The sequence below is a fragment of the Solanum pennellii genome, chromosome 12 (assembly GCF_001406875.1).
Source record: "Solanum pennellii chromosome 12, SPENNV200".
Lineage (NCBI taxonomy): Eukaryota > Viridiplantae > Streptophyta > Magnoliopsida > Solanales > Solanaceae > Solanum > Solanum pennellii.
Genome location: NC_028648.1, coordinates 51396348 through 51406681, shown reverse-complemented (window position 1 = coordinate 51406681; position 10334 = coordinate 51396348).

Below are 10334 nucleotides of genomic sequence, written 5' to 3'. Positions count from 1 at the left end.
CGACTAAACAAGGAATAAAGGTTACTTAATTTATTTTGGGATTAACTCTCCTTATTCATTACGACAATTGATCCCATAGTTTTTGTTTATAAAAAAATTAAGAATTAAATATTCTAATGAAGATCCATTATTTTTTATAAAAATAATACAAATTAATTATTTTATTTCGACAATAGGTAGGAGATTTTGAATAAGGATTGGTGTGTGTGGAATGATTTACTAACCGCACAATTATTGCTCCAGGGCCTTTAGAAAAGATTATTGTACAGAGAAGTAATAAAAGGCTCAATGAGTTGTTGTCCATCTCTATTCAACTGTATATGAGGACTACAAGGAGGATATTGGTAAGGGGAGTAGGTAACCTAGTGTTGGGTATGTAACAAGAATTGATGGGAAATAGAGGGAAGGAGAGGAATTTGAAAAGTTTAGAACTTTAAAAGTTGGGAACTTGAAAAGTCCTCTAATGCTTTAATGAAAAAGACAATTGTCCCTCATCGGTAATGGAAATGAAAATAGGAGACTTTAAATAAATAAACACTCCTAGTATTTGTTAAAAAGGTTGAAAAGATGGACCCCCCTCGCGCCGTCATCGTCGCTCGCTTCGGCTTCGGCTACGGCTTCGGCTTTGGCTTTGGCTTTGGCAAATGATCGATCGAGAGATAATTAGTTGATAACAGCAGTTAACCGAAATGTTTTCAATTTTTTAGTTAACCCGACCCGACTCGGATCCGCGCACGTAACCCGTTTTAATTTTCGTTATATTTAAAAATTCCTGCCATGACTGTTCTGAAAGGTTGCAACTTTCAGGAACAGTCAATACCATTTGAAAGTTTGCAACCTTTCATTAATGATCGTGTCAATTCTGAAAGGGTTGCAACCTTTCAGAATTATTCTTCTTGCCTATAAATACCATTCACTCTTCATAATATTTCATTACGAATTTTCTGATCTTCCTTCTTCTTAAAACACATATTTCTTCGTGTACTTTCCTGCCGTGGATTGATTCGCTGACAATAGAGTTTTTGGTATCTATACTCTACTGATTAAGATCATTTTACCCTGGGAGGTTATATTCCAAATCAAACCTCGGATACAAGAGGGGAATAATTTTCTTAAGGGAACACTGTGAAATAAGTGGACTTGATTTTCTTCCAAAATTATTAAAAAGAGTATTCCAGATTCTGGTAAGTTTTACATATTTAATTTTTTTTTTTTACAAATAAATTTTTGTTCATCTTATTTACTGGTTCTAAAAAACTCAGTTACTTCGTGTTTTTGAATGATTTATTACAACCAATAATTTCTGATTTTCATAACACAGATTGTGAAACAGTCTTAAGGAAATTATTAATCTGTATTTCTGGTGGAGACAAAAATCTTTTTGATTTTATACTCCTTTAATTCTACAATTATAGTTTATTGCTTACTTATATTGTATCAATTTTGTTTATCAGAAATGGAAAACACTGCTGTTACAGTGGCTGTTGCTGCACCAACCCGAACTCTTGTATCACAAGCAGAGAAACCGGATAAATTCACAGGTGTGAATTTCAAAGGATGCCAGCAACGAGTATTTTTCTGGCTTACCACTCTTGGTCTGCAGAAATTTACAAGTGAAGATACTCCAGTTCCTGCTGATGATATGCCAGACAGGGAAAAATTTATGATTGTTGAAGCATGGAAACAGTAAGACTTCCTATGTAAAGGTTACATTTTGAGTGCTTTAGAGGATGACTTATATAATGTCTATAGTGCAATAAAAACTTCGAAAGAATTGTGGAATGCACTTGAGAAGAAATATAAGACAGAAGATGCATGCTTGAAAAAGTTTGTGGTTGCAAAGTTTTTAGACTATAAAATGGTAGATAGTAAAACTGTTGGATCACAAGTGCAGGAACTTCAACTTATTCTCTATGAGCTGATTGTTGAAGATATGGTAGTAAGTGAAGCTTTTCAAGTGGCTTCAATGATCGAGAAGTTGCCTCCTTCGTGGAACGATTTCAAGAATTATCTAAAGCACAAGCGTAAAAAAATGAAGCTTGAAGATCTTGTGATTCGGCTCAAGACTGAGGAAGATAACAGAAATGCCGAAAAGAAGTCGCGTAAGAGTTCAACAATCATTGGAGTTAATATTGTTGAAGAAGATCCTACCAAAGATAAAAAGATAAATAAGTCCAACGGGCAGAAGTCAGAACAGGCCAAGAAGAAATTCAAAGGCAACTATTATAATTGTGGCAAGGCTGGTCATAGATCTTCTGATTGTCATGCTCCAAGAAAGGACAAAAATAAAGGCAAAGGCAAAAGTCAAGCAAACATCGTGGAAAAGATGGAAGATGCAGATGACTTGTGTGCAATGATATCGGACTTAACTTAGTTGGAAATCCCAAGGAGTGGTTTCTCGACTCAGGTGACTAGACATATTTGCTCTGCGAAAGAAGTCTTTGCAACGTACCCTCCTGTTGAGTACAATGAAGATTTATTCATGGGAAACACATCAACAGCAAGGATTGCAGGAACTGGAAAAGTAATGTTGAAAATGACATCCGGCAAGGTGTTGACTTTGAACAATGTTCTGCATGTCCCTACTATTAGGAAGAATTTAGTTTCTGCTGCACTACTCGTTAAGAATGAGTTTAAGTGTGTCCTAGTTAGTGATAAAGTTGTAATAAGTAAGAATGAAATGTTCATAGGAAAGGGCTACCTCAATGAGGGTCTTTTCAAACTAAATGTAATGGTTGTTGACAGTATTAATAAAAATTATGCTTCTGTTTACTTATTGGAGTTAAGAGATTTATGGCATGCCCGTTTGGGACATGTAAATTACAAAGCCTTGCGAAAATATGTTAAAATAGAAGTATTGCCTAATTTTAAATGCGATAAGTCGAAATGTGAAATTTGTGTGGAAAGTAAGTTTGTTAAACATCCTTACAAGTCTGTTGAAAGAAATTCTAAAACTTTAGACTTAATTCACACAAATATATGCGATATGAAGTCAACACTATCTCGTGGAGGAAAAAAGTATTTTATAACTTTTATTGATGACTGCACTCGATTTTGTTATGTATATTTGCGTAATAGTAAGGATGAAGCAATTGATGCATTTAAGCAATACAAAAATGAAGTGGAAAACCAATTGAATCTAAAGATAAAAATGATTCGGAGTGATAGGGGTGGAGAATATGAATCTCCTTTTGCAGAGATATGTTTGGAATATGGTATTATTCATAAAACTACTGCACCTTATACACCACAGTCAAATGGTTTGGAAGAACGGAAGACCAGAACATTGAAGGAAATGATGAATGCCTTAATGATCAATTCTGGTTCACCGCGAAATCTTTGGGGGGAAGCCATCCTTACAGCTAATAAAATACTCAATAGAGTACCCCATCGAAAAACACAATCAATTCCATATGAGTTGTGGAAAGGAAGAAAACCCAACTTGAAATATTTCAAAGTGTGGGGGTGTTTAGCCAAGGTAGAGGTTCCTTTACCGATGAGGGTTAAAATTGGACCCAAAACAATATATTGTGTCTTTATTAGGTATGTTGTGAATAGTAAAGCCTGTCGATTTATGGTTCACAAATATGATAATCCTGAGATTCATGTTAATACGATAATTGAATCAGATAATGCAGAGTTTTCTGAAAACATTTATCCGTATAAAACTGAAAGAGAGTCAACAAGTGAAAGACCTAAACGACCACGAGAAGAATCAATGGAAAATATTCTAACTAGTGAGGAACCTAGGCGGAGTACTCGACAACGAAAATCTGTTTCTTTCAGACCATTTTTTGTAGCACTATTGCTTGAAAATGAGCCTCAAACATTTAAAGAAGCTATGTCTTCGTCAGAGTCAACTTATTGGAAAGAAGCAGTCAATAGTGAGATTGAATCAATTTTAAGCAATCACACTTGGGAATTGACTGATCTTCCTCCAGGAAATAAACCTTTAGGATCAAAGTGGATCTTTAAAAGGAAAATGAAACCTGATGGGACTATTGACAAATATAAGGCTAGACTGGTAGTCAAAGGGTACAGACAAAAGGAAGGGCTGGACTACTTTGACACATACTCTCCAATAACAAGGATAACATCAATTAGGATGTTAATAGCACTAGCAGCAGTGCATGATCTTAAAATCCACCAAATGGATGTAAAGACAGCCTTCTTAAATGGAGAGTTAGAGGAAGAAATTTACATGGAACAACCTGAAGGGTTTATAGTTCCTGGTAAAGAAAAGAAAGTGTGTAGACTGGTGAAGTCACTTTATGGACTCAAGCAAGCACCTTAACAATGGCATGCTAAATTTGATCAAATAATGTTGGCAAATGGATTCAATATTAACGAATGTGATAAATGTATTTACATTAAAAACGTTATGAAACATGAAGTCATTTTTTGTTTGTATGTTGATGACATGTTTATAATGAGTAAAGAAATTCACGATATAATTGCTACTAACCGCATGTTGTCCAGCAAGTTCGATATGAAAGACTTAGGAGTTGCTGATTTGATCTTAGAGGTCAGGATTATCAAAACTCCCCAGGGACTAACATTATCTCAATCTCATTATATTGAAAAGTATTGGATAAGTTCAATTAATTGAATATCAATGTAGTCAAAACTCTAATTGATTAAAATTGTACATTTAAAAAGAATGAAGGTCAAAGTGACTCTCAATTGGAATATGCCAGAGTGTTGGGAAGTTTGATGTATATTATCAATTGCACGCGACCAGATATAGCATGCGCTATTAGTAAACTGAGTCGGTACATTAGTAATCCGAATCAAACTCACTGGATGACTATGAAACGTGTATTGGGTTATCTAAAATGGACACAACATTATGCTTTGCATTATAATAAATATCCTGCTGTGATTGAAGGATATAGTGATACAAATTGGATCACCGGGTCAAATGATGTAAAATCCACCAGTTGTTATGTATTCATACTTGGTGGTGGAGCTGTCTCTTGGAAATCGTCCAAACAGACATGTATTGCTCGCTCCACAATGGAATCTGAATTCATTGCTTTGGATAAGGCTAGTGAAGAAGCGGAATGGCTCCGGAATTTCCTAGAGGATATTCCATTCTGGCCCAAACCTGTTGGACCGATTTGCATACATTGCGATAGTGAAGAATCAATAGGTAGGGCAGGGAGCGTTATGTACAACGGGAAGTCTCGTCATATACGATGTAGACATAACACCGTAAGACAACTGCTCTCTATTGGAATTATCACATTGACTATGTAAAGTCAAGCGATAATGTATCAGATCCACTAACGAAAGGCCTAGTGAGAGAGGAAGTTGAAAGATCATCTAAGGGAATGGGTTTACGTCTTAGGACAAGTAGCATGACGGTAACTCTATCTAGCAGACTGGAGATCCCAAGAGCTAGATTCAAGGAGAAAAACAAAGTTGTGGCTGACGGTTCGACATTGTCAATTAACTCAATCTATTCTCATGATGAAGACATTGTTCAGGAAAAGGTTAAGACTTTAAGTCTTGTTAATAAGGTAATAAAGCTTAAAGTTTTTAATGATTTGCTAAGTTTGGTAGATTTGACCAAATAATGTATCTACGAGATGACACCGTTAGGAATCACCTATGTGAGTGTGAAGTGGAATTTTATGTCAAAAGCCTATTCTCTATACACTCATGAAATTAGGAGGTGTTCATGGCTGAAACGAATACAACCGGAAGAATTATAAACAGTAAAGGGTTAATTGTGTGAGATATGGTTTTCTAGGTATACACCAAAGTTCGATGGTTCAAAGGTATAACATCTACCGATTGACCGAGTATATCCGACATATGTTCACTGCGGAAAGTCCCAGGGGAAACCTACTTATCCAGATGCAAATGATCCTTGCTTGTAAAGTATACAATTGTCCATGCATTTCTATGTTATAACTATTCCCCATCAATGTGGGGAATTGTTGGGTATGTAGCAAGAATTGATGGGAAATAGAGGGAAGGAGAGGAATTTGAAAAGTTTAGAACTTGAAAGGTTGGGAACTTGAAAAGTCCTCTAATGCTTTAATGAAAAAGGCAATTGTCCCTCATCGGTAATGGAAATGAAAATAGAGTTTAAACGGATAAACACTCCTAGTAATTGTTAAAAGGGTTGGAAAGAGAGACCCCCTTGCGTCGTCGTCGTCGTCGCTCGCTCGCTTCGGCTACGGCTACGGCTACGGCTTCGGCTTCGGCAAATGATCGATCGAGAGATAAATTTTTGGACAAATTTATTTTAATTATTTATTTAATTAATTAAATGGCCAAAATTATTTTCAATTAATTAGTTGATAACAGAAGTTAACCGAAATGTTTTCAATTTTTTAGTTAACCTGACCCAACTCGGATCCGCGCGCGTGACCCGTTTTAATTCGTTATATTTAAAAATTCCCGCCATGACTGTTCTGAAAGGTTGCAACTTTCAGGAACAGTCAATACCATTTGAAAGTTTGCAACCTTTCATTAATGGTCGTGTCAATTTTGAAAGGGTTGCAACCTTTCAGAATATATTCTTCTTGCCTATAAATACCATTCAGTCCTTAGAATATTTCCTTACGAATTTTCTGATCTTCCTTCTTCTTAAAAACACATATTTCTTCGTGTACTTTCCTGCTGTGGATTGATTTTTTACAGTAGAGTTTTTAGTATCTATACTATACTGATTAAGATCATTTTACCCTGGGAGGTTATATTCCAAATCAAACCTCGGATACTAGAGGGGAATAATTTCCTTAAGGGGACACTGTGAATTCAGTGGACTTGATTTTCTTCCAAAATTATTAAAAAGAGTATTCCAGATTCTAGTAAGTTTTTACAGATTTAATTATTTTTTTTACAAATAAATTTCTGTTCATCTTATTTACTGGTTCTAAAAATCTCACTTACTTCGTGTTTCTGAATGATTTATTACAACCAGTAATTTCTGATTTTCATAACACAGATTGGGAAACACCTAGTACAACAAAAATTACAGGTAGGAGTCTTACAAGTCTTTGACTAATAGTCCTACAAGCATAAGGACTATGAGTCCTAATATGCCCCCTCTATCTGGACGTGTTTGTATAACAGATAGATTGTCACACAAAGAAAAACACGGGATGAGGAAAACACTTTGTAAAAATATCAGAAAGTTGTAAGTGAGAAGGCACATATTGAAAAACAAGATTCCCTTGATCAACTTTATCACGGACGTAATGATAGTCGATATCGATATGGTTATAACGATCATGAATTACTTCGTAGCGAGACATGTATGTTGAGCTGACGTTCGCACACAACACTATAATAAGCTCTCTATGATAAAGACCAAGCTCACAAAGAACACGACGAATCCAAAAAGTTTCAGCGACACTATAGGCAATAGCCCTATATACAACCTCTATAGACAACCTTGAACTGTGGGTTCTTTCTTTGCACGCCAAGAAAGAAGTGTGAACCCAATAGCACAACAAAAACCAATAGTACAACACCTACTATCAGACAGCGCCCCAATCAGCATCAGAATAAGCAACTAAAAATGAATTGGAGGACAAAGCACGCAAGAACAGTGCATGTTTAGTAGTACCCTGTAAGTACCTAAAAATACGCTTCAGACAATGCAAATGAGTAGTACAAGGTGAATGCATACTGAGAAACTACATTGACAGCATAGGTAATATCTGGAAGGGTTAGAGTCAAGTATTAAGTGCACCAACCATGCTCCTATATTCACTAGGATCTGAAAGTAACTCACAATCCATAAGAGAAACAGTATTGAGAGAAGCTAAAGAAGTACCAACTGGCTTACAAGTATGCATGTGAAACTTAAGAAGTAGATCAGAAATATATTTTTGTTGAGATAAATGAAGATCATCAGACGAGCTAACAGCCTGAACGCTCAGAAAATAATGAAGTTTACCTAGATCTTTCATGGAAAGCTGTCAGTAAAGGTTATTAAACTGATCAAGTAGAGGTGAATGACTACCGGTTAAAATAATATCATCAACATAAAGCAAGAAGACAAGAATGCCAGAGAAAGAACGATGAACAATCATAGATGCATGTGGGACCTGTTTTAAACCATAAATCACTTTAGTCAATTTGCAGACATGATTAGGGAAGTCGGGATGAATGAAGTCCGTAGGTTGTTTCATAAAGACTTCTTCATTAAGAATGCCATGTAAAAGGCATTTTTTACAACTAATTGACGAATAGACCGAAAATGAGAAACAACTAAAGATAGTACTATATGAATAGTAGTAGCTCAAACAACATGACTAAAAGTCTCATGGTAATCTATGCTAAGTTGTTGGTGGAAACCTTGTGCTACAAGACAGGCTTTGTAATGCTCAATTTACCCATTCGAATAATATTTAATACGAAAAACCCACTTACAACCAACTAAATTCATTTGTGAATGAAAAGCAACAAGTACCTAAGTTTTCTTATCCAAAAGAGCATTAAATTCATCGGCCATAGCTTGTTGCGATTTAGGATTTTTTGCAGCCCGAAGAAAAAAAATGTCTCACAATCACAGAGAGTGGCACTCAACGATAATATATTCGTAGACTTAGATTTACCATATTTTGAATGAGTTTGCATTTTAAAGGTGAAGAAATATCATCAGTGCTATCCACTAGATGGATCGGTAGAAGGCACCATAGTTAATAAGGTACAGAGAGGAGATGATAGAGGAGAACTGGAAGAATGAATGTTAGAAGGAGTTGCAGGTACACATGATTGCGGAGTAAATAAGGGTGCTATCACAACGAGAGAATCTAGAGCGATATATAGGGAAGACACTTTTGAAGGACAAGATAATGTAGTGTATGGGAATGTTGACTCATGAAAGACAACATGACGACTAACATAACCGGTTTTTGGATCTAGACAACGATATCCTTTATATTTGGATGCATAACCTAAAAAAAAAGTCAATGAATTGAACGAGGTGTAAGTTTGTGAGATACTCGAGCAGAAAGGTTAGGGAAGTATGCAAAACCAAGAACTCTAAGAAAATTGTAATCTGGTGGTCTATGGAAAAGTTTTTCAAAGGGGGGAAGTCCTTGCAAATTCGTGTTGGCAATCTATTAATTGTAACATCATAATAAGTTGCATTAATCCAAAATTGTGATGGTAAAATAGTCTCTAAGAGAACTGTTCGCACTATTTCAATAATGTGTCGATGTTTCCATTCGGCAACTCCATTTTGTTGAGAAGTGTCTGGACACAACTTAGGAAAGAAAATATCCGAGTTAGAAAAGATGTACTATCAAACTAGCCACCACCATCACTTTGAAAAGCCTTTATCTTAGAGTTAAATATGTTCTCTGCTAGTTACTGAAAAACCACAAAAATGGCAAAACACTTCTGATTTATTTTTCATTACGTATAACCATGTAAACCGAGAAAAATCATCAACAAAAATAACGTAGTATTTAAAACCCAAGTTTGACAAAACAGGTGATTGCCAAACATCTGAGTGAATAATGTCTAAAGGAGAAGAACTACAATGAATCACAAAATGAAAGGGTAAGCGTTGAGATTTACCTAGCCGACAAAGGACACAATCACTATTAATAGGACTGACAAAACTAATGTAATTATTTTCCTAAGATGATCCAGGGTATGAACTCCAATATGGCCTAATCAATGATGCCAAATATCTCGAGATTGACGTAAAGCAACACATGCTTGATGATAAGAAGATCGTGCTGACGATGGTAGTAGATAAACATCACCCTCACTAAAGATTGCAGCAGAGATTGACCCGAAGTTGTGTCCTTAATGAGAAACAGAAGAAGAGTCAAAATTAATCGCACAATTTTTATCCTTACACATCTTCTTGACAGAAATTAAATTATGACGAAGTTGAGGGACGTGAAAATGGAGTGCAGGTGTAGTGGACGAGATATAGAAGGTAACTGAGAATATCCAATGTTCTTAATACTAAGCAACGTACCATTTACAACTAACACATGATAAAAGCCAGTATAAGGAGAATTTCACAAGAAATTAACCTATTGATATGGTCATATGAGCACATGCAGCTGGGTCAATGTAACAAGTAGCGTCATTTGTTTCTCCAACAGACATAGTAGCAAAGAACTTTGGAAGATCATTAGCAAAAAAACATGATTGAATCGATTATTACACAGTAATGCAGAGTGACCAGGATACATACAAATTTGACAAAAGGTAGAAGAAGGGTGTGATCCTAAGACTCGCAAGGATGGTGTGTTGAACTAGCAGATTGTGAATGATAAGAAATAGGAGAAACACTACCAATACCTGAGGAAGCCTGATCATTAAAACCATTGTGTTGAGCGTTGGAC